Source organism: Ochotona curzoniae, unplaced genomic scaffold (assembly GCF_017591425.1).
Source record: "Ochotona curzoniae isolate NIBS_2020 unplaced genomic scaffold, NIBS_Ocur_1.0 contig_3643, whole genome shotgun sequence".
Classification (NCBI taxonomy): Eukaryota; Metazoa; Chordata; class Mammalia; order Lagomorpha; family Ochotonidae; genus Ochotona; species Ochotona curzoniae.
In genome coordinates this window covers 2,553,690-2,578,987 of record NW_024465933.1, presented here as the reverse complement: position 1 = coordinate 2,578,987, position 25,298 = coordinate 2,553,690, and the positions used below count along the sequence as shown (strand labels likewise).

At 38.0% G+C, this 25,298-nt stretch overlaps 1 pseudogene; it reads left to right on the top strand.

Annotated features, from left to right (window-relative positions):
• Positions 1-19,767: 19,767 nt before the first annotated feature.
• On the top strand, positions 19,768-21,017 carry LOC121158156 (annotated as a pseudogene).
• Positions 21,018-25,298: the final 4,281 nt, after the last annotated feature.

Here is a 25,298-nt window from a genome sequence, read left to right as displayed (position 1 = left end):
TCTGTCATTGTTGCCATGTGATGGTTTCACTCGTTCTCTTTTTCCTGGAACGTCACCACTACTGATTGTGCTTCTTCACTGCTCCCCCACGAGCCCACTGCCATATATTAATATCACCGAGTTATTGTGACTTTTCCAAAGAAGCTCTTGCAAGTTCTTAGCATACAATATATGAGATGTGCTTGAAGTACCACCAAGAAAAGTCCAAATCAAAGCTCACGCTGCAACATTATAGGGTTCCTGGGTGAGACAGTCCCACAGACAGACAAAGTGCCATTGTAACATGCAGGCAGAGAGAGTGGGCAAAAAACCATGAGAGATCTACTATGGGGTTCAGTAATGCACAATCTCATCACTCAAAACCTTGAGGTGCCTGAAACCTATTCAGGAACTAAACAGGCCTTCCCTTTCATGCTAGAATCCTCTTATTTTTTTTTTTTTATCATAAGGTCCTATTTTAGCAAGAAAAAGTATAAATAAAAGAATCTGTTCCACTTCACCATATATCAAATCTTAACATTTGATATACACACATTACTGTTTGTGTTCATTTTCTCTGGCTACGTAACAAATGCCCACAAGCCTACAGTTTAATTACTCAGCAGTTTCAGGAGTAATCTGGCACAGTAGGGTGCCATGCTCTGCCCAGAGTGGGCCACAGTTGACAACAAGCAGTGGGTTGAGCTGTGCTCTCATCTGAGTTCTCCCAGTTAGCACAGTTGCTGGCCAACTTCCATTTCCCAGTGGAGGGCTGCGTTTCCTTGCTGCCTGCCAGCTGAGTCGAGTTCTTAGACACTGCCTGCATTTCCTGCCATTCGGTCCATCTGTGACCACACACTGCCATGGCCAGTCCTTCTTGTGAGTTAAGTTTTTGTCTTACGAGTTAGGTTCTGTCTCTGACCTCTGGATATTTCAATATTCAAGAACTTACGTTGAGTAAGTCAGTCAGTAAAGCAATCTTCATGCGAAAGCTAGTTTACATTTTCCAAACAGACCTAATCATGAATAAGGGATTCATCTTTCTTGTAGTTGAGAATCAGACAGAACTTACACACACATAGTCTAATCTCACATCCTGTCTGCCATTCTCTGTTAGGAGTTTCCTAACAAATATACAGCAAATACACACTAGCACGATATACTGCAGCGAGATAAAGAAATGTTTCATAGAGCAACACAGATGATTCATTTTATAAATAAGTGGAAAAAAATACTTAAAATATTAGCCAATTCAGTACCTTTAAGCAGGATCTCTAGATTGTTAAAGCAGAAAGATAGCTAGATAGAAGATGAATATAGCTTTAAATATATATATATTTATTTATGTAAACACAGGGATATTCAGAGTTCATGCAACACAGAATTAAAACATTATGCACCTCTCGTATCTTTTAGATTGTTTTTAATTTATAAAAACGATCAAATTCCATATATTCCACTCATGCAGTTCCATGTTAGCCTTCTTCGCTCTCATATTCCCAATCTGCCCCCTTTTTACTTTCTATTTTTTTTTTTAATTTTAAGATAAAAATTTCAAACGTGGCACTCCTCTAAATATTCAACAAGTAGTAAGTAGAAAAACGACTATTTTTCATGAGTGTACACAAGAGCCGTTAGCACTAATCAAATAGAAACGTGAATTTTGCTCATGCACATTATGATTCTTGTACTTTTAGTTACCCAATAAGACATAATATTTGTGCTTTTAGAATCTCCTTATATTTCTAAACATAATGATTTGTAGTTGCAGCCATTTTGTGGCAAAGCATAGGATTCTGTTCTTTATTTACAGTGAAGTAATCTCCCATTTGCTTTATCTAGTCATCAGTGGGTGGACAGCTGGGGTCCATCTCAGCTGTTCACATCTTAGATATTATGAATTGAACTGCAATAGTCATGGAGGTACAATTGACTTTTCATATGCTGATTTCATTTTGTTTGCGTAAGTTCCTGGGAGTGAATGGCTGGAAATCATTTTCAAATTTCTAAAGAATCTCTCTTCTGCCTTCCACAAAGGTGTCTTTTACTAACAGTGTATTAGGGTATGTTTGTCCCCACATCCTTGCCAGAATTTTTCTTAATTTTTGTGGGTTTTTTCTTTCTTTTTTTTTTTTTTGGTTTTTGGCTTCTAAATAGGGTAAAGTCAAACCTCATTCTGATTTTTATTTTCCTTTCTTTTGCAATTAATAACTTTGAGTATTTTCCATGTGTCTGTTGGCCATTTAAATTTTATTCTTTGAAAAATGTCTTCCTGCCCATTTTTTACTGAATTACTTGTTTCATTGTTGGGTCTCTTGAATTCTTTATATATACTGGATATTAATTTTTGTCAATTCCATACTTTGCAAATGTTTTCTCCAATTATTTAAGTTGCCCTTTTAGTTTGTTGTCTGCTTTCATTGCAGTGCAAAAGCTTCTCAGCTTGATGTAATTCCATTAGAGTATTTTTCCTTTAATTTCCTGTGCTTCTAGGGTTCGTATTGAAGAAGTCTTTGCCGAAGCCAAATGTCTTTCCAAGTTGTTCCGGTGTTTCCCTGTAGTAATTTGATGATATCAGGTTGTAGAGTTAGCTCCTTGGTCCACTGCGAATTGTTTCTGTATAAGATTAATATAAGGGTTTTGTTTCATGTATCTGCATGTGTAAATCCAGTTTTCCTCAAACCATTTGTTGAACACACTGTCCTTTCTTCAGAGACTGATTTTTAGCTAATTTGTCAAAAGTTAGTTGTAGATGTATGGATTAATTTCTAGGGTTTCTCTCTCTGTTTCATTGATCTAAAAGCCTATTTTTGTGCCAGAACCAGGCTGTTTTGATTGTACATAACCTGCAATATGTCATGAAATCTGGTAAAATGATGCCTCCAAATTCTCAGGTTTACATGGAAGCAATAACACATTGGATTTCCAGTCATGTTGGTCATTGATCATCTCGCCCTTGTGCTGGTGTCTTTCCAACAAAACCTTCACAGACATATTTATCACCCCCAAAATAGGCTCCTTCCCAATTACCGATCTCGGTGAGTATAAGTTAATTCAGTCCCTCCTTGAAGAACCATACATATCATCTTCCTAGATTTGTTGTCACATTCTTGTTGGTGGCACAGGTGCCGGCATAACTGTTACTCTCCTGAGAAATGCGCTCCCCTACTTGGACAAGCTCCTCTGAGAATCTAGCTTCCCTCAGTATCTTCCAGCACCTTTGATTTATGCTAGAGATGATTTTCTGTTGCTACTTCCATTCTTACAGGATTTGAGAGTACTGATAGAAGCTATGTATTAAATACACATCAACACATGTGTGAATTGACACACACATATCTATATAAACCATAAACATAACAGATTAGAAAGACAGGTATATAATAAATCCAATGTATTAGGAACCGGGCTATGAATGTAAGAAACTATAAATCAGAGTATATAGGTTAGGTGATAGGTAAACAAATGACAATGCTCTCTATTTTCCTTGCCCAGCTTTTGCAAAGAAAACATTTTCTTATCTTCGTATTCTAATACACGATATGCTCTTTGATATCTTGGAGTTGTGTGTTAAATTTTTTGTGTGTGTTAAATTAATTTCACAAATACACTGGAGTTCTGCTTATGTACTACATGGTAAGAGATGCAATAGTAAACAGGGGACACCGCCATCTCTGAGCCTAGAACTTTACAGAGGAATGCTGGTATTAAATAAGAAACAGCAGATACAACAGGTGAACACTTATGAAACAATGAGAGCATGAGAGGTAACTTCATTCCCAACACACCATTCCTCATGCTTGTTTAGCCACAGTTTTTCTTTGTCCATGAACATGACTTTGGTCTTCCAATTCAACTTTCCCACAGCACACATTCTGAGCATTCTGATGCCTGAGCTACATAGGATCTGATACTTTCCGAACACATACCTGGTAGTCCTATGTTTCTTGCCATGTTTTAGAGGCTCAATGAATAAATGTAAGACTTTTGATTAACCAAAGTCTCTCTAGCCTACTGACACTACCTAGCCATTGGCTAGACTGTTTGTTTCCTGTAATAAGGCTAGGTTAGGTCATAACATTGGCATTTATCTTTTAATGAGAGGAAAGATAAATTTTGGCAATGCTCATAAAACTGTAGAGGAAGGACTCAGCTAGGAAATTTGAATTATGTTGTACTACATGTGCATTGTTCAGATTAGTTCAACCATACAGCATCTCAAAAGTTTTAAATCATTTGTTTACATCTGTGCTAAGATAGAATTGCACTCTCACTTGTAAAAATTACATGATTCACCATTTCATTAGGTGTCTAAAAGTTGACTGACACAGTGCAGGTACTTAATAAAGTGGCAAGATTCATTGGTCAGTATGGTAACATACTGAAGAAATTACTTGGTTTTATATGTTTGAAAATAATCACTAAGTATTTCTAAATAATAAGAACAAATTATTCTAAGTATCATTAAAGGGATAAAATAATATGTGTAACTATATAATGAGGACTTAATAGAGCTTTAGTAAATATTAGTTCTATTCCCCTATTGCTAACTGGAAATATTTAATCCAGCAAATATATAATTTCCTTCACTTCCTGTTTTACTCCATTTTCCTTTTATTAAAATGATTTCGTTTCCTCTCTGGATTATAGTTTGCACATTTTCTTTTATTTTTAACTCCCAAATATGCTTTCCAAAGCAAGACCATTAAACTATAATAACCCATTTGCAAACTGGGTAATTAACTTAGTTCATGCTTTGAAAATGATTTCTGATATTCATGTCAATTTGCTGATCTTATTCAAATCCAATTTAACTTTTATTCACAAAATGGTTATATTGAGAATTATAATAAAAGCTTTAGTTACTAGTCACAGTGAAGGTAGCAACACCCTGCCCACCCCCGCCTCCAGAAATGCAAAAACGGTGACAAAAGAACACAATAGGAATCAAAATAAATGCTTGTGAATTTGAAGCGTATTTTGAAGTTAGTGATGCTTTCCATTTACAACTAAAGAAAAAGTAACTTTGTCAAATATTTATTTATTTATTTGTTTGTTTGTGTGTTTGTTTAAAAAACAGAGAGGAAAGAAACGGAGGGTGGCACAGACACACGGGAAGAGCTTGCTGCCTGTCTGGACTCCCCAGATGCCTGCAGGGTAGCAGGGTTGACCACATGGAAGGTCAGATGGAAATGCAACCTGAGTCTCCAACAAAGGCGACAAGGCCGCAGCCACTCCAGCCACCAACTGATGGATCCAATGGTGTGAGTCACTAGGAGTTAAATAAGGGTCAGAGCAGAAAGTCAGATCCAGTCACTGTGGTATGGAAGGTCGCATCCCAAGTGCTAAGTCAGCCAGGTTAGCTAAGTTAGCTAGGCTAACTGAAGTGCTAAGTCAACTAAATTAACTAAGTTAACTAAGCTAACTGAGATGCTAAGTCAAACACCCACTCCAGAGATCAAGTCATTTTTCTTCAACATATTCAATGGGAATAGCTGATCTAAAATTAAAGATGTTCATGTTAAGAAAAAAAAAACCTTGATGTTCATAGAAATCTTGCTTTTTCTGTATATATTTACAACTGAACAAATTAATAAGCCATGGAAATAACTATCAGATCAAAAGAAATGTGCAGTTCTTGATTGCAGTGTGTTACTGCTGCCACATTTATGTCCAGACATGATAGCCGTATTGTATACTCTTCTTTTTTGGGTTTAATGTTTCTACTTTAAAATCCTATTCAGGGGACTGAGAGGCGCTGGCATCCCATGTAGGCACTGGCTCACGTCCTGGTTCTCAACTTCTGATCCAGCTCTTGCTTGTAGCCTGAGAAAGCAGTGGAAACTGGCCCTTGTGTTTGGGCCCCTACATGCCAACACACTCAGAAGGGCCTTCTGGCTCCTGGCTTCAGATCGCCTCAGCTCCAGTCACTGCTACCATATGGGAATGAAAAAATAAGTGGAGGGTTATTCTGTCTCTCCTGTCTGTAAATCTTCATTTGTAATAAAAATTTTAAATTTAATCGTAAATACTTCATTTTGAAATAGCCTAGTGGGTAAATTTGTATTTACACAAGTAATGAGCTTAGCAGCACATTTTCCAAGTGATATTCACGTTTTATCTATCTGCATGATACCCTTTCATGGCTTTATTCTTCCTATTTTTTATAGATTCTACTATGCATAATTGCATTAGCAAGCAAATGCAAACACATTTTCCAGTTTCTTAATAAATGTGTTTATTAATCATAATTTCTGTCATGCTCTGTTCACAAACATAAGCATGTTTATTGACATACACTTGACATCATGATCCTATCTGTCATCTCTCAATTTGACACAGCTTTTATTTAACTTGTAAAGAAATCTCAGATACTAAGAATAGCCTACCTGCTATAAGAAACAGTGACCTGGGGCTGGCAAAATGGCTCAATTGCTAAATCCTCACCTTGTCAGCACCAGGATCACATATGGGCACCGGTTTGTGTCCCGGCTACTCCTCTTCTCATACAGTTCCCTGCTTGTTGCCTGGAAAATCAGTAGAGAACAGCCCAAAGCCTTGGAACTCTGTGCCCACATGGGAGACTAGAAGAGGATCCTGGCTCCTGGCTTCAGATTAGCTCAGCTCCAGCCACTGCAATCCTTGGGGAATGAACCAGTGCATGGAGGATCTTTTTCTCTGTTTTCTTTTCTCCATAAATCTTACCTACCTTTCCAATGAAAATAAATATATATATATTTTTAAAAAGTACAAAAAGAAGCGGTGGCCCATTCTCAAAGTATAATGTTTTAATAACATGCAATAGATTACTTAAAATAAATCCCTGATTCTTACTAGAATATGACTGGAGAGATGGAAACAAAAATAATGAAACACTAAATGTCCTGAAGGTGTTCTCTTCAGCTCTTCCTGGTTTGAAAATTTCCTGATTCAGCAACAGTATGGAGTAAGAGTGAATTGAGAAACATCTCCTTTATTTAAGGATGTAGATTGATTTTAAAAATTATATGAAAAAACAAAAACAAAAATAGAAATGCTATTCAAATCTGCTGGCTTAAAAATCCACTACTAATTATCTATTTGTGGTTTCAGGAGGTCGAAAATAAGGCATTAGAAGTCATCCATGAACATATTTTCTGGAAGCTACTATGACCAAAAACTGTGCAGAACATTGAGGATAAAATTATGGATATGCATACCACCACCACAATAGAAGTAACAACAATATTAATAACAATGTGATAAGTTGATCCCATAAATTGGCAAGTACTTTGCCTCAGACTTTTCTTGTCTCTCAAATCAATCACACACATAAGAAGCAAGTATTAGGGCCCAGCGCGGTGGCACAAGTGGTTAAGGTCCTCGCCTTGCACGCCCAGGATCCCATATGGGTGCCGGTTCTATCCCCGCAGCCCTGCTTCCTTTCCAGCTCCCTGCTTGTGGCCCGGGAAAGCAGTCCAGGACGGCCCAAAGCTTTGGGAACCTGCACCCGTGTGGGAGACCTGGAAGAGGCTCCTGGCTTCGGATCGCCATAGCATCGGCCGTTGCGCTCACTTGGGGAGTGAATCATCGGATGGAAGATCTTCCTCTCTGTCTCTCCTCTCTGTATATCTGCCTTTCCAATAAAAAAATAATAAAAATAAATCTTTAAAATAAAATAAAATAAAAAAAAGAAGCAGGTATTAGACTTAACTACATTTAGTCTGTGAGAGAACCAAGTTCCAGCTAAGCATTCTAATCTGGACTTCAATTTACTCATTCTGTGTCATGAGAACATTGTAGTGTCAGACTCATGGGACTGGTTCAATGATTACTTCAACAAATGCAAGGGAAGAACATAGAACAGATCCCAGAATGTAGTAGGCTACACGCTAGTGATTGTTATGATTAACATTTTCAAACCATTTTAAAACATGAATTTAATTTGTTTCACTTTCACATAATCTCATAGCAAAAACCCTATGCCCACAAAATATTAATATTCATAACTCTGGGTAGGGATTTAGGAATGGAGTGCAAGTTATGATCAATGTCTTAATATTTGCAGTATTTTACATGTTTGGTAAAATCAATATGTGTTCTTTTAATTAGTAAAGATGAAAAACTGCAACATTAAGATAACCAGAAATTTTCTCTCTCTTTTTTGAGGCTGGAAAGTCACCTTCATTTTCATTGTTTGAGTTTATTTTATTAACAAAGGATGTGAAACAGCATTCTCCACAGTTTCAGGTCCATCGTTGAATGAAACTTTGTATTTTCCAAAAAAGTTTTCCTTTTAAAATTAATTTTGAAAATAAATATATGCTTTTTGTTTTAACTCATTTCCCCCTAGTAATGCAAAGATGAAGAAAGTTCTATTATTTCAAGCCTGAAAGATGAATATCTGGGTAACCACGGATATTTGAAAAATAAATATAATAAACCAAAATGAAACACTGCTACTGATAGCATCTTTAGTTTACTTCTCAAGCATATGGCATGCTAAGATGAGTTTATAGTCAAGTTCTCTTCCAAATATTTTGGGACACCCAAGAAACAAAATGAACCTAAATTTATCAAACACATATTAACTGTTAGGCTAGATGTATTGATCATTTTTCTAAATCCATATGACACTGCATGGTACTGTTTCAGACTCTACAGGAATTCAGTGAGAAGGGGCAAGTACATGGTAAATTCCCACGGAAAGGCAGTGACTTCATGAATTTATAGAAATTAACCTCACAATTCATCTAATACTAAATAATTCCGTGGTATCAAGTGTATTGTCTTGCCAACATATTTCTTTGAATGTGCTGCCTGCATTTGGCTATTGTGTTTGTCCCATCCTACATCAAGAATTAGAATGCTATTTTTTTCTATGAAATACGTGACCTCCAGCTGCAGTAACTGTGTTGAAATCTTTACTTTGACCACTTCTGTTTTATAATGCTACTCCAACTGCTTTTTTTAACAGATTAGCTTTGGCTACACAGTATAAGTTCTCTGAATCTGATAAAATGGGGAAGGATGAATTTCTCACCAGAGTTCAGAATCACTTAATCTAGATAGGCATTTTAAAGTATTTATTTGTTTGTTTATTTATTTGTTTGTTTGTTTGTTTATTTGAAAGGCAAATATACAGAGAGAAGGAGAGACAGAGAGGAAGATCTTCCATTCGATGGCCCACTCCCCCAAGTGACTACAACAGCTGTAGCTGAGCCAATCCAAAGCCAGGAGCTCTTCCAGGTTTCCCAAGTAGATGCAGGGTCGCAAGGCTTTGAGCCATCCTCGACTGCTTTCCAAGGCCACTAACAGGGAGCTGGATGGGAAGCAAAGCTGCCAGGATTAGAACCGGTGTACATATGGGATTTTGGCATGTTCAATGGGAGGACTTTAGCAGTTATGCTTTTGTACCAGGCCTTTAAGCATTTTTATTTGACAATGCTCTCCACATTTCAAATCATATGGAATGCTTGCATATGAATTTATAATGTCTGCTTTACTTCAACTTACACTGCTCATCTGATCTCCACACAAATTGTATGGGGTGGTATTACCATATTCGTCTCTTGTTTACAAATGAAGACAATTGCTCCAGGAAGCAACAGACTTGCTTGCTCTCACAGTGAAGACAGAAAACCCTTTGTCAGCATGCTAGCCATGATCACTGGGCTAAAAATTAAATGACTATATTTATTGGCATACTGAATTTTTAATATATTTAATTGGAATATACAAACCCTCAATTATCATAAATATACTTTGATACATACAAATTAGAATGACCAGCTATTAAATGTTGAGAAGCAATTATTTTGTGATTCCACAAGCTTTCCCTCAAACTAATCTTACATTGACTTCAAGCCAAGACATTCTCTGAATATTAACTCTGAGCTTGGAGTCTTCAGATAATTATTCAAGAAGCACTAGGAAATCCTAGAAGCTAAAGAAATTCATAGCTCATATTTTTATGTGACATAATCCTCATGGAGAGAAACTGTAATCTTGCTACAGCGTTGAAGCTTAGATGTTGGTCATCTTGAAGGTAATCTATAGATGACAAAGATCTACACCTCATTGTGAATATTAAGCATCTAAAAACAGACCTGGATTATGATCAGTATTAACGCTTCCTTCACAGTCCTCTTGTGGTCTGTAGGATATCTTTAAGGAGTCCTTTGGTTTCAGGGTAGGTGAAACTGTCCACAGGGACCCACTAAATACTCTGCGTCAACAGAAGACTCCCAGCCTTTGTTCAAATTCCTCCACATAGATGCAGATTCCTCTCTTTATTCTGATGCAGGAGCTATTTGCATGTTCTTCCTTTCCAGTCTCCTTAAAAACAAACAAACAAACAAACAAAACCTCACTGCTGAAGCTCGATCTGGCATAAAGGTCCTGCTTTGATGAAGAACCTAAAATGCTCTGGCATGAAGCTCAGTTAGGGAAATGATTCAGAGGTCCATGTAGCATCTATGATGCATGGAAATTTTAGTTTTAAGAGAAATGGGAATTTCTTAGTTTCCATGACTATCCTCCCGGTGATACACTGTACAGTCTGCTTATTCCCTCCCCATCCACAACAGTACGTTTCCTAGCAGGAAATGCATTCTCTTCTTCAATGGTATATGAGCAGATATCCAACCATGTCCGCCTGGGAAACTTTAAAGGTAGCTGCATGACTTGCTTCATCTCTTGAATTTTTTTTTCTTTCTTGTATCATTCTCTTGTTCAAACAATATTTTTTTTGCATCATTTCTTTGTTTTATTCATTGCCTTTTTTAGTGTCCCCTTCCTCTGCAACATCCATTAATGAAATCAGTGACTTTCTGCGTTTATTCCATAATTTTTTTTTTAATTGGAAAGGCAGATATACAAAGAGGAGGAGAGACAGAGAGGAAGATCTTCCATCCGATGGCCCACTCCCCAAGAGGCCCCAATGGCTGGAGCTGAGCCAATCCGAAGCCAGGAGCTTCTTCCAGGTCTCCCACATGGGTGCAGGGTCCCAAGGCTTTGGCCCATCCTCAACTGCTTTCCCAGACCACAGGCAGGGAGCTGGATGGGAAGCAGGGCCGCTGGGTTTAGAATTGGCGCCCATATGGAATCCTGGTGCATTCAAGGCGAGGACTTTAACTGCTAGACCACCACGCCAGGCCCTGATGCCATAATTGTTTTAACTAGTTTTTCAGCCGGCTTTCCTGATTTTCATCACATTATGGCAATCAACTCAATTTTATATTGTAATTTATTGACTATTATCTTCTTTTGAACAGTTGAGAAATATTACTTGTAATTTTTTGAGATTCATAAGCATGGTGGAAGAAAAGCTTTCAGAGGGAGAGTTGTAAAAGTTCCATTCCAGATATTCTAATTCTAGCTACTCTTAAATAAAACAGTAGATTTAGATTGGAAGTCTTAACAGATTATACAAACTTTAATGTGAAGAGCGTGTACATAAGATTGCAATCCAGGTGAATGGATAAGACCACTCAAGAAAGGAAAGTCATCAGATAGAAGCTGTATGGCTGAGGCATTAGAGCATGGGAAGATGCTCACGGGATAGCATGAAACAAAGATGTTGAAATGAGTGTCACAGTAACCAAGAGATTTGGGTATGAATAAGCAAACCAGAAAACCGATTGCTACTTTGACCACATGGATGTCAGTGATGTCCATGGCACAATAGTTACAATATAGTTGAGATAAAAACAATACTTGGTGGTCGTGATGAACAAAATGGACTTGCTAGTGGCAACTTTGTAAAGGGGGGAAAGAACAGCTAACTAAAGCTCTTAAATCCCTCAGTGTCAATAGATGTTTTTGATAGTTTTGTTGTTTTTCTTCAGCCTTCTCACAAAACCATGCAGGATTATTCTTTCTTGGGATAGCAAATATGGTTTTTATCCTTAAAAAAATTATAAACTTCCAGGTAATAGAGATTATTGACTTTCAATTCATAAAGATTTTAAGCTTCAGTCTTTTGAACAATACAAATTTAAGCACCGTGAAAATTCTATATTAGGGCCTGGCGGCGTGGCCTAGCGGCTAAAGTCCTCGCTTTGAACGCAACAGGATCCCATATGGGTGCCGGTTCTAATCCCGGCAGCTCCACTTCCCATCCAGCTCCAAGCTTGTTGCCTGGGAAAACAGTCGAGGATGGTCCAAAGCTTGGGGACCCTGCACCTGTGTAGGAGACCCAGAAGAAATTCCTGGCTCCTGGCTTCGAACTGGCGTAGCATCAGCCGTTGTGCTCACTTGGGGAGTGAATCATAGGATGGAAAATCTTTCTCTCTGTCTCTCTTCCTCTCCGTATATCTGACTTTCCAATAAAAATAAAATAAATCTTGAAAAAAGAAAAGAAATTCTATATTAGATACATTTATATTCAGAGTGTTGTCTAACCACAATGCAGGGAAGAAATCAATTTTACTCATTTGGATTAATAAAAACTCCAGGAAAAGAATGTTTTTTTTAGCTATATCTGAAGGACAAAATTTTTTAGTAATGAATGAGGATAAAAAGAAAAAAAATTATAATTGGGAAACCAGCATAAGTATGTATGAAGAATCCATGGGGACTAGAACTCAATGTAGAAATTAATGAGTCCTGAGAGACAAAGAATGAAGCTAGAAGTTTGTTAGGAAGAAAAAAATTGGTGTTTGATTAAAGGAGACCCAGCAGAAGTTGGAATTTATGGAACAGTTTCCATGTTCCTAGAATAAATAATAATAAAAGTTCCACCTATTAAATAACAATCACACACACACACACTATGGGCGGTAGAAATATTCTAGCACAGCTATTTAAGCCGCTTCATGTATGATACATTCAAGTCATGTAGCTGAGTACTTGGTTGAGTCCTGGCTACCTATCTCTGATTCTTCTCCCTGCTAATCCACCTGGAAAGCAGCTCCCGTACCTTAGAACACACATGCATGAAAAAGATGCTGACAGAGTCCTAGTCTTTCTCATTTCAAACAAACATATCAATTTTAAATGCATTTTTTTTTTACTTTTTAGAACCAATATACAACATGTTGTCATATCATCTCCTGTGTGGAATTACACACACACACGCTCATCCACACACAACCTTTCTTGAAAACAGAGATATTAATATTATAAGTTGTGAAATTCATGACAATGATCATAGATGCGAAATAAAAGGCACATTGTCATCTAGATGACATCACACAATGAAGACTATATGTACATATATTTATTTATATGCAAAAATACGAAATCCATACAACTTCTATATTCTAACTCTTTATGTGGTTAACACATAAGAAAAACAATCTGTAATTTTTTTTTAGTATGTATTTAATTCGCTCAGCATAATGATCTCCACTTTTGTCAATTTTGTTGCAAATGTGAGGATTTTACTCTTTTTATGGTTGTAGAAGAGTCCACCATGTGTACACAATGCAATTTCTTTATCCAGTCATGGTTGATGGACTTTCAAATTGATTACATATCTTTACAATTGCCATCAAGGCTAATATGAAAATGGAAATCTAGGTAACTAATTTATATATTGATTTTCATTTCCTTTGGCTATATTCCCAGAAGTGGTGTAGCTGAGTCATATGACAGGCTTATTTTTAGTTTCTTGTGAATCTCCACAGCACTTTTCTAACTAGTCTACTAATATTTATTCTCACCAACACTGCAGTAGGATGCCCATTTCTCCACAATGCCACCAACATATACCAGCTTCTGATTTGAAAGTAATGACTGCTCTAATTGGAGTGAGATAATACCTCATTTTTAAAAATTATACTCTTCACTGCTGGTGACTCTGACCATTTTTTACATGTATCTTTTTGCTATTTGCATTTCTACATTTAGCAAATATCTACTCATATCCATCATTTGCTAACTTCCTAACAAAATTATTTGCTTTTGCTATTGAATTTCTTGGACTCCTTAAACGAAAACTATTTTTGAAAGAGTAAAGATGCATTACTACATTTAGCCACAATATTAATCATGGCAACCTCAGGGCTTAACAGATAAGCCCAATATTTCAATGACTTGCACCATGGAAATCTATTACATATTCACACAAAGTTTAGTAACCCAATGAGTACTCAGGAACCCAGCATTCCTCTATGTTGTGGCCTAACACTGCGAGCGTTCCTTGAACCCTTTGATTTTGTCTACTAAATGAGAAAAAAAAGGTATGGAAAAGACATCATCTAACATTACATGCTGGGCAAGGTGCAGCACCTTAAGTATTATCTACTGATTTCTTTCATTTTTCCATAAAGTATCCAAAGTTCGGTAAAAAGTTGGACATGTACTTGGGAGTTCTTATCAGCAAAAATATAGTTTGTTCTGAGAACCACAGATGAAAAAGCAATAACATTACTCCCTTTAGTATTGAGAAGCAACTCTTTCTCACAAGGAGTGTGATGCCAAGAGGACCATGTAACACAACCTGTAAGTCCTTCGGGTGTCAGATCCCAAAACAGGTGGAGGAAACTTTCCTTTAGAGGAGGGTTTGGAATGTGGATGCTGAGTCGCAAATCTACATCCCGGAGTAGATTGACTAGAGTCCTTCACAGAATCCATGTCCAAGCATGAATTCTGTGATGCACATAGCCTAACAGAAATTGCTCATGTAACAAATAAGAATAGAATAGTGGTCACAAGGGGATGAATATGGGAAAGAGAATGGAGGGAGGATGGCAAAACTACTCAATGTTTACTGCTAATTAGGAGGACCATGTTTAGGTGATCCATTGCACGTTAGGACAAGCACAGTCTAAAGAATATATTGGAAATAATAATATGTTTCCAAACAGACAGAAGAGAGAGATTCCACTTTTCTGACCATAAAGAAATAACAAATATCAGAAGTGCTGCATACAGTGATTAAGTTGATCATTATGCAATGTATACAAAATCTCAAAACGTCACATTCAACAGCAGTGCATTTATGCATCTGTGTGCATGATTATGTGTCAATAAAAATCCCTGTGTATTAATAACTACACAATGCAATATTATTTTATTTTTAAATACAGTGTCTGCATATACAATTAAATAAAGGTCTGCAGTCAAAATCACTCTAGTTATAAGAGGGTGAATCCTTGTACCTCTGTGAAAAAACACGGAAGGAGACAAGTCATGGTGGAAGTGCTCAGTTGTGTTGCCATGCTCAGCCACCTGAAGCTGGGAGATGACAGGTGCATCTTTCCGAGGGCCATCAAGAGCACATGACTATCAACTTCTAGACTTCAGACTGGTGGCTTCCTGATTGTGACAGAATAAATCTCTGCTTCTCTATGGAAATTTCTGTTGTTTCTTAAATGCAGTAATGTGTTAGAGGGCACGTTTTCAGTAACACTAGGGTCTGTGTTAAATTTAAATGTTGAACTGGAAACTGATGAATTATTTTTTACAATTTGTTTTCCTCCAGCTCCCCCAGAAATCAACCAGGCATCTTTTTTTGAAAAAAATACTTCTTCTGTGAAATATTTTGGTTTTGTAACATTTGCAAACAAGCACAGCGATATGCTGGTGGAAAACAGCATAAGCAATGATTTTCTAAAGTTGCTGCAAACTAATTACTATAAAATCTTGGCAAAAAGAAAAAGCAGAAAAAGAAGTTATGGTGAAGATACACTTGCTCTTAGAATCCAACACACTCATCTCTGACAGCTATAACCACTCATTCACTCCTACACATTCTTCAATACACTTCAATTCTCCTGCTTGTACACCTATATTTTTAAATGGTAATAATTCATTCCTAAGTCATATGTAGTTAAAAAGATTAAATGAGATAATCCAGGTAGGAATACAGCACAATACATTAAAAACTTCTTTTACCATTATTGATAATATTTGGCAGAACAGATGCTCTGCAAGTGTTAGCTACATTAACACATACACCTATCTACCCACTTCATCGTGATATAGCAGGAAGCCAGACAGAGGCAGGATACTTTCTTTTTTTTTTTTTTAAGATTTATTTTTATTATTTTTTTTATTGGAAAGGCGGATATACAGAGAGGAGAGACAGAGAGGAAGATCTTCTGTGTCCAATGATTCATTCCCCAAGTGAGTGCAACGGCCGATACTATGCCTATACGAAGCCAGGAGCCTCTTCTTGGTCTCCCCCTCGGGTGCAGGGTCCCAAAGCTTTGGGCTGTCCTCCACTGCTTTCCCGGGCCACAGGCAGGGAGCTGGAAGGGAAGCGGGGCTGCCGGGATAGAACCGGCGCCCATATGGGATCCCAGGCGTGCAAGGCGAGGACCTTAACCACTTGCGCCACCGCGCCGGGCCCGGCAGGATACTTTCTAAGTGAAGTCTGAAGCCTTGAAACCAGGCAGAGCTGATAGAACACCAGCTCCACCAGGATCGCCTTTGTGGATTCCTTCACTGCTTGTTAGTGCCCTCCTAGCTCAAATGAGACTTTTTAAAGATCTGTTCATTTATATATTTGAAAGGCATAACAAAGGAAGACAGAGAGCTAAAGCAGGAGAGATCTCCCTTGCATTGCTTCACTTAACCAAAAGGCCACAAACCCGAAGACAAAGTGCAGTTAAATTCCAGAACCAGGAATTACATCCAGATCTACCAAATGGTTGGCAGGAGCACAAAAATGTGCACTTCACTGCATTCCTAGGCACACGGCAGAAAACTTAACTGGCAGAGAAGAACTCAGGACCCTAACCAGCAAGCACCGCAGTACAGGACACTGGGATCACAGGCAGTAGCTTAATGGGTTCCACCACAGCATCAGTGCTGGGAATGAGTCGTAAGTGGCACTCGCCTCACTGGATGTCTGTGAAGGGGGGACAACAGAAGGGCAATGCAGCATTTCCTATAGACTTGCATGCAAAGAACCACTGCAGAATGAAAGTAATCATTTATCCAACATAATACCATCAGTTCCTTCCTACCAAACTCCCAGATCCGAAACCAAATTCTGCAGATAATTTCTCTGAACTCTGCGAGCAAGTTGATGGTTAAATGTTATCATGATCCCCTTTACACAGTTGGGAAAACATAATTCTTCAGTGATTATTTCAGAGTCCCAGTGTTAGTATGGGGAAGGAAGAGTTGGGGCTCTGTCACAGATGGATTTATCCTGGGAACAGAGGATATATGCTGAATATACATACAGCATAGAGTAGATGCTAACAGAATACACCATCCATCTCTGAATGTTTTCACTCCTGAGCCTTCTCAGTTTTGCACTTCAGCATGCTCAGAAAGGGGTTCAAATCCAATGCAGGGCTTCTGCATCAGGGATTTAAGACTCGTATCGGATACTTCAGATGTTGGAATACATTGAGGATGAGGGGAAATGGCTGCTAGCTGTACACGCAACAGAGTGCACATCCAGGGAGAAAACAACAAAGATTCCACTCTTGCAAACAAAGAAGCCTGGACCTCAAGAAACCCCACCAGCCACTGCAGCCAGCAGGTCATTTCCTGTCAGTCACTGTCAGTCAACGCCACCTGCTTTCCCAGTAACACTGCATGCTCTTTTCCATCGCGCAGAGTCTCTCTCTGAATTTATACATCCTAAAATACCTTATTTTCATCAAAGTCAAACAGACTATGCCTATAAATAGGACACATGAAGAGAATTTTTGTCATGATAAAGAGCATAGTAGATAAATAGATACAGTTCAAAATTGTAATAATAACTCAATAAACCTTATGTTTTAGATATAAGATGAAGGGACATGTCTACAATCATATAAATCAAAATATAAATCAATTCAATTTCTCCTTGCTCCTTTCTCAGATCACATATTTCCATTCAACGTAAGATTATTTGGTATAGGAAAAATACCTATCATTTATTCACAAACTGCCAATTTCTTCCATGAAATTGCAGTCTTCATTATCAATATACTGTGAAAGAAACCCGGAGAACATTTCTTTCGTTAATAACCTGCTTCTCAAGCCAAGAACAAGGCTCTGAATGCTTTGTGGGTTTGATTCAAAAGGTGTCTGCTCATGAAAATCACTGAAACCATCACACAGCTGTACCCTGGGCGGTTGCCATGGAAACATGTGAACATGACCCCACAAATGCAGATGCAAGTTTGGTCACATCCAGCACAGTCAACAAAAAGATAACACACCCCTCAGCTGTCAGGGCCTTAGACCATCAACACGTGACCAGAGTGATGCCAAAGAAGGGCAATATTTATGTATCTCTGACTATTGGCCCTAGTAGCCAAAGATGACCTTCAAATTATTTTACTTCTCACATTCAATTTCCTATCTTTATCAAACTTTTTTCTAATTGTATAACCAGTAGTTTACATTAAGTTTTATTCAAAAGTTTGTGGAAAGCAGAGCTAAAAATAAGACATATTTTGCATGAACTTTTAAGATGCTCTCTGATATCTGTGTGTAGAACAGTTTATGGATATACTTCTCTTGCAATCTCTCCTTTGATGTTTGAAGGTGGTCTTGGAAAAGATTGCTGTGCAATGCTTGGGGAACTGGTCATGTCATCCAATGGGATAAGCTGGAAATCCTACCTCATAACCTGGAGCTAGACTGCCTGTATTCTACTGGAGGCAAAATGAGTGAAGATATTAAAGATAATGGCCCAAAGAAAAGCAGTCCTAGACCATAGAGGAGGCAGCAGCAATAATTTCTATAACCAGATGATAAACCAAAAATTTCAGTCTTGTTCAGTCTGGACCTGGTAGTTTCAGGCATTGTAGGGAAAATATGAATATGATTTTGTGTGTATCCAGCCTAATTGACCCAAAACATTTTGGGAGCATGGAACATGGCACAGATGCTCCCTTGTATAGCAGTTAGCCTGTCCAATTGTCTCCCTATTTTGAAGGACTGGGTTAGCAACCCTGGCCTGGGAATCCCAGGCAGTCTTTCAATGAGCTGAGTCTGTGTACTAATCTCCCAATGGGGGGTATGGTGATACAGGAGCATCATTATTTTTCTGTATCCAGGATTGAGAGTTGTCATATGGTAGAGGAATAGGATTTCGGTTCTTTGTATCCTGTCTGGCATCAGTCTTTGCTCCCCAGACAGGGATGAGCCCTAAATAATCACCTTCCTGCTGGACTAGCTGTGGTCTTTTTTCCTTGGATACTCAGTAGCCACATTTTAGTAGGGTGTTAAGGGTGGTAAAAAAAAAATGCCACAATTAGAGTCCATGGTGGTAGCACACACTAACAGTCCTTCCATATTTTAAATCATCTTTCCACTGCCCTCAAGAGTTTGGTCATACAGGTGTTTCACAAAAAAGGCCTGTCCAACTATGTCGAGTTCTGGGGCTTTTCATAAATTCTTGTGTGACAGTGCTGTCCAGGTGAGCTGCTACTTTATGACCTTTTTTCTAACCCTTTTAAGTTAAGTAAGAAAAAAAACCAGGAGACACTTAAAAAAAAAAAAACCTTTATGATTAATAATGTTTGTGTGGGTTTTAAGGCCTGGCTAGGAAAGTGTGAGGTCCAAATTTATCTTTTCACATTGACTACTAGAAGAGACAGCTCCAGGTGCATGAACATCCATTAGGAAGGTTCCACATTTGTTTGTGCAAGTGTTTGACTTATTACTTAGACTACAAGCACCATCTCTGTGTTGGATAAGGATATTTGTGTGTGTGTGTGTGTGTACAGTGACCATATGCATGTGTTGGGTGAAGCCATATGGGTGTGGCTGTGTTATGTGAGGATGTATGTATGTATGAAACAGTAAAATAAAATCCCTCCAGATTCTACTGATCTGTCAGTGGGAGCTCTTGTGTGACCATCCTCTCACTTACTCTGTTGCCTGCAAGATCCCATCAAGCGTGAATGCATCTTCATCCACATTGGCCAGGTTAGTGTCCAGATTGGCAATGGTTGCTGGGAGCTCTACTTGCCAGAACACTGTGTCCAGCCCAATGGCCATATGCCAAGTGACAAGTCCCCTGCAAGAGGAGACTTCTTCAACGCCTTCTTGAGTGAGACTGGTGCTAGCAATAACATGCCCAGGGCCATGTTTATAGACCTAGATCCTACAGTCATTAATGAGGTTCACTGGCACCTACTGTCAGCTCTTGCACCCAGAGCAGCTCATCACAGGCAAAGATGCTCTCAATAACCATGCCTGTGGACACTACTCCATTGGCAAGGAGTTTATTCACCGGGTCCTGGACCAGATCCACAGGCTGGTTGATCAGTTTACAGGCCTGTAGGCTTCCTGGTTTTCCACAGCCTGGGTTTCTACCTTCCTGCTGATGGAACACATCTCTGTGGATTAGGCCAAGAAGTCCAAGCTGAAATTTTCCATCTCCCTGCACCTCCCCTTCCCCTGTGATTCCACAGCTGTGGTAGAACCCTACAATTCCATCCTCACCACTCATTTCACCCTTGAGTATACTGATTTTGCCTTCCTGATAGACAACAAGGCCATTTATGACATCTGTCATAGAAACCTTGATCTCAAGTACCCCATCTATATCAACCTGGACAGTCTTATCAGCCAGATCATATTGTCCATACTCTAGCTTGACAGAGGCCTGAATACTGACATGGCAGAATTCAAGACCCATCTGGTGCTCCGATTCCTGTATCCACTCCCCTCTGGTCACCTGCACTCCCATCACTTCTGCTGAAAAAGCCTATGATGAGCAGCTTTCTCTAGCAGAGGTCACCAGTACTAGCTTTGTGCCAGTCAATCAGATAATGAAATGTGGCCCTAGTCATAGCAAATACATGGCTTGTTGTCTGCTGTACCATGATTCCCAAAGATATCAGTGTTGCCATTGCCACCCTCAATCAAGACCAGGGGCAGCATCCAGTTTGTTGATTGGTGCCTCACTGGCTTTAAGGTTGTTATGAGCCTCCCACTGTGGTGGGTGGAGATCTGGCCAGGATCCAGGGAGCTGTGTGCATGCTGAGAAACACCACAGCTGTGGCTGAGGCCAACGTTCATCTGGACCACAAACTTGAACTGATGTGTGCCAAGCATGCCTTTGTTCACTGGATGAGGGCATGGAGAAGGAAGAGTTTTTGAGTCTTGTGAAGACATGGCTGCCCTGGAAAAGAATTAAGAGGAGCTGAAAGCAAACAGTGCTGAGGGAGAAGACGAGGGAAAGGGTTGGCCTGTCAGCAGCCATAGCTCACTCTCCTGTCTGAGACTGCTTTGTCCTGTGTGCTTGTCCGTCATGGCTCTACCATGTCAATAAAAGTGATGCTTACATCTCAAAACTTTTAAAGGAAAGTTTCTCCTATTGTCTCTCCTTATCACTGTAGATCTTAAAAACAAACAACAACAAAAAAACTTAACCATAACCCTAAACACACACTTTTTAAAAATAATAAAAAGTGAATGAGAGTAACACCCAATATGAATGAGATGATTATAATACTCAACTGTAAGACTTTGCTCAGATTATCATGATCAAGAGTGTTAAATAACATAAGAGAAAAGTTTAATAAAAAGCAGGGCATGTACAGATTTTCAAAGTATCTCCCAAGAAAAAAAAGTGATAACTTTTTGGAAAGCCATAATTAACGTATTTAAACAGTAAAAAGTTAGCATAGGTAACTAATGGGACTAAGTAATATACATTTCCTGTTGTGTTACAGTGGGAAGGTCGAATTTCTGTGCTGTTCCTATAAAATGACTTCACTTTCTCTGTTTTTCCTGCCAAAACATTGCATCATTTGAACCTAATGACAAGAGAGCATCAGACAATCTCAATTTGCAAGTCTATCAGTTGGTACCTCAGCTGGCTGAAACAGCTACGTGTCATTGTCACAGAACACATGAACAGAGACCTCTTCCAGGTCAAGGAGACAAGAGCTGCACAGCAAGGAAATGCAGAGCATGACCCAGAAGTGAGTCACAGATCCCAAAAAACACAACAGATGCTTTAAAGAGCTTCAGAGTAACAGTTGATAAACTCAAATATGCTTTAAGTATTTGTGATATGTCAATGTGATTAATGAATTTGATCATTACATTGAAGTTATGTAAAAAGCATTTTTTTTCTTGAGAAATATGGAAACATGGAAATTTTTAGGTAAGGGATCATGACATTTATTGCTCACATTCAGACACTTCAATAGTAATAGCAGTAACAGTGATTTTCTAAATGAGAAGAAAACATAGGTGATAGATCACATCATATCAGAGACCATAACTAGTCATATCATATCAAATCATGTAAATACTTTTCAATGTAAAACTTTTCTAGCTGCTGCTTCTCAATTTTATTAACAGCTTTCAATTCACATTAGAACAAAGTTAAATTCTTTAAACATCTTAGTTACCTCTTTTGCTTCACCCAGACCATGTAATGGATTAACATGAACATCTTTTAAATGATCAACAAAGTGCCACTACCTTCCAAGCCTTGAGGTTCCTCTGTTTTTTCTTATATATACGTGTATCTATATATTTTTTTTTTCTCTGATAATTAATATGTCTCCTTTGGCTGGCCTTCTAGTTTTCTCTTTATGAATCATTGCTCTTGACCCATTAACAACACTTTGATTTCTCTTCTCCATAAAGGTATCTTTAAAATTGTAGATGTTCCATGTCTGATATTTTCTTTTCTTAGGGCTTCCCTTGGTCTGATGAAAAAATATATCTCTCTCTTTATAAGAAAAGTAAATGCATGTTTCTTCTGTATTGGAATATTTTCCCGGCGCCTAAAAGAAGAACGCATTTTTCTCTGTGACTATGTCCGAAATTAAAGCAAAAATGAAAAGAGTAGGATATTTGATCCTTCACTTTAAAAGCCAGTGAATAGTGCCTTCTCCCATTGAGCTGAGACTACAATCTGTTTCTGAACTTCTTTGAGGTTTTCTTAGCAAAGATTTCTCTCAAGTTAAATATCTCCTGATGGTGATTCCGTGTACATGAAATGAGTGATTGCCCACATATTCATGAAAAACACTAAGATTTTGGATATTTGGGGCGGCTATATGCTGACATGTCATTCTCTCCCTCTACACATCGTTCATCCAGGTAAATAGTTATCTGCTTTTTCCATGTCAGAAAATGGAAACATCAGACAATTTATCCAAAGCCCTACCATTAGTAATTTATGGAGACTGCATTTTTTTTAACCTTCATTTGATATCAAACCAGTTTTAATTAAATAAAGGGAAAATTTTAAAGGGAAGAAATATTGTGAGTAAACTAAGATGCTGGTAGTAATATTTAAAAGTAGCATGTATATGTAACACACACTAAAGCATTTTCCTGCATCTGTTAGGGGGAAAAATGTTCTGTGTGTTGTGTTTGAGCACAGATGAAATATTTGAGTACAAGAGAATTATCAACTGGCATGGGATGATGTTGGCAAGTTGTACCTGAGAAATGGAGGTGACACAATATTCTAGGTAATAATAAAACATTAAAATGAAAGAATTTGTATCTAAACCTTTAACAAGTCAGACCCTTATAATCGTGTGTAACTAATATTGATCACCAGCTTTTTAAAGATCCTATGATGACTGGAAAGAGTCCAAGAAATATAAACAGGGATAAAGGATTTGGCCAAGAAACAAAGATCTTTATTAATGCACTGAAATTTAGCATAATAAGGCACTGAAATTACTTGCCAAATGAATATACAACGTAATGAATGAAATTGGCTCTTTATATTAGAGAAAAAAAGTAAAGGATGACCTGATTACAGTCTTCAAGAGTTGAATGAAGAACTGTGATGATTTTAATAGAGTTCCTTAAAAAAGAATCTTGTAATAAGACTTTAAAAATAACTTTTCCATCAACAGAATGTAACAACCACTTAACATTTCATCATGTAAGTGGTATACAGATGTTCATGTTTAAAAAAACAATAGAAAATTATTTGCTGTAAATAATTTAGGCCTTGGGAATTGAAATGCACGAATCTGGGTTGCAACTGTCGTTACCACCACCTCCACCTTTGCTATTCCTGTTACGAGGGCTTGGCCTGCCCTAGAATCACAAAACTGGAAATGATCTTCAGAGAGTTCATCCAAGGAGTTCTCAAGTCTTAACACCTCAATGTTTCTGGAAGAACCTGTGTGACTCTCATCTGTTCTCTCTCCCTCCTTCTCTGTTTCTCTCCCTATATCTGTCTCTATTTCTGTATATCTGTATCTCATCAGGTTCATATTTTTATTGCTTACTTCCTAAGACTAAAAAAAATCAAAGTGAGAAAATTAAAAACATCTGAAAGATGGTATAAATTTTTTTTTATTAATGTCCAATGCAGATTTGATTCTGCTATCTGTAAGTTACCTGTTGCAATCTTGACAGATTATATTTAACACCTTCCTCACACACTTTAGGAAAGTGGAAGATTTCTCTGCTCTTCCAACCTTGCAGAATAGCATAGGGTATTAAAAGCATATCAGGTTCTTCTGTTCTTCGATGTAGATCCTCAGTAGTCTTTCATTGATTATTGGTTCATAATATCTTATTGCGTATGATACAAGCTGTTTGAGGATGTAATAATATTACAATTTACAGGTACTATTTTTAGGATTGACATCATTTCATCTTAAATTAAGGCAAATATGTGGTATCTAATCTTTTGGGATTGGCTCTTTCCCTTAGCATGATGGTTTCCAACTGGGCCTGTTTGGCCACAAAGCAATGCATTTCTTTTTTTTAAAAAAAAAACAGCTGAGTAGTATTCCGTGGAGTAGATGAACCATAGCTTTCTTATCCAGTCTTATGTTGATGGGCATTTTGGTTGCTTCCATGTTTTTGCAATTACTGATTGTGCTGTTATGAACATAGGGGTGCATGTTGGTTTCTCATGCAACAGGTGTTTTGGATATATTCCTAGGAGTGCTATTGATGGATCATATGGTATGTAGATTTTCAGTTGTTTGAGTGTTCTCCATACTGATTTCCATAGAGGCTGTACATGTCTGCAGTCCCACCAATGGTGGAGTAGGGTTCCCTTTCCCCACATCCTCGCCAGCAAGTGTTGTTGGTAGTTTTTCGTATGTGAACTATTCTTACTGGCATTAGGTGATATCTCACTGATGTCTTAATTTGGATTTCCTTTATTGCTAGGGAACTTGAGCAGTTTTTCATATATTTGTTTGCCTTTTGTTCTTTTATAAAGTGTCTGCCCATTTGCCTTGCCCATTTCTTGAGTGGTTTGTTTTATTATTTTGGTTGTTCTGGAGATCTTTTGTATATTCTGAGGGTTAGCCCCTTATCTCCTACACAGTGTGCAAAGATCTCCCATTATGTGGGTTGCTTTTTTATTCTGTTGATTGCTTCTTTTGCTGTACAGAAACTTCTCAATTTGATGAGGTCCCATTTGTTTAGTCTGATTTTGATTGCTATTGCTTTTGCTGATTTTTTTTTAGGAAGTCAGGGCC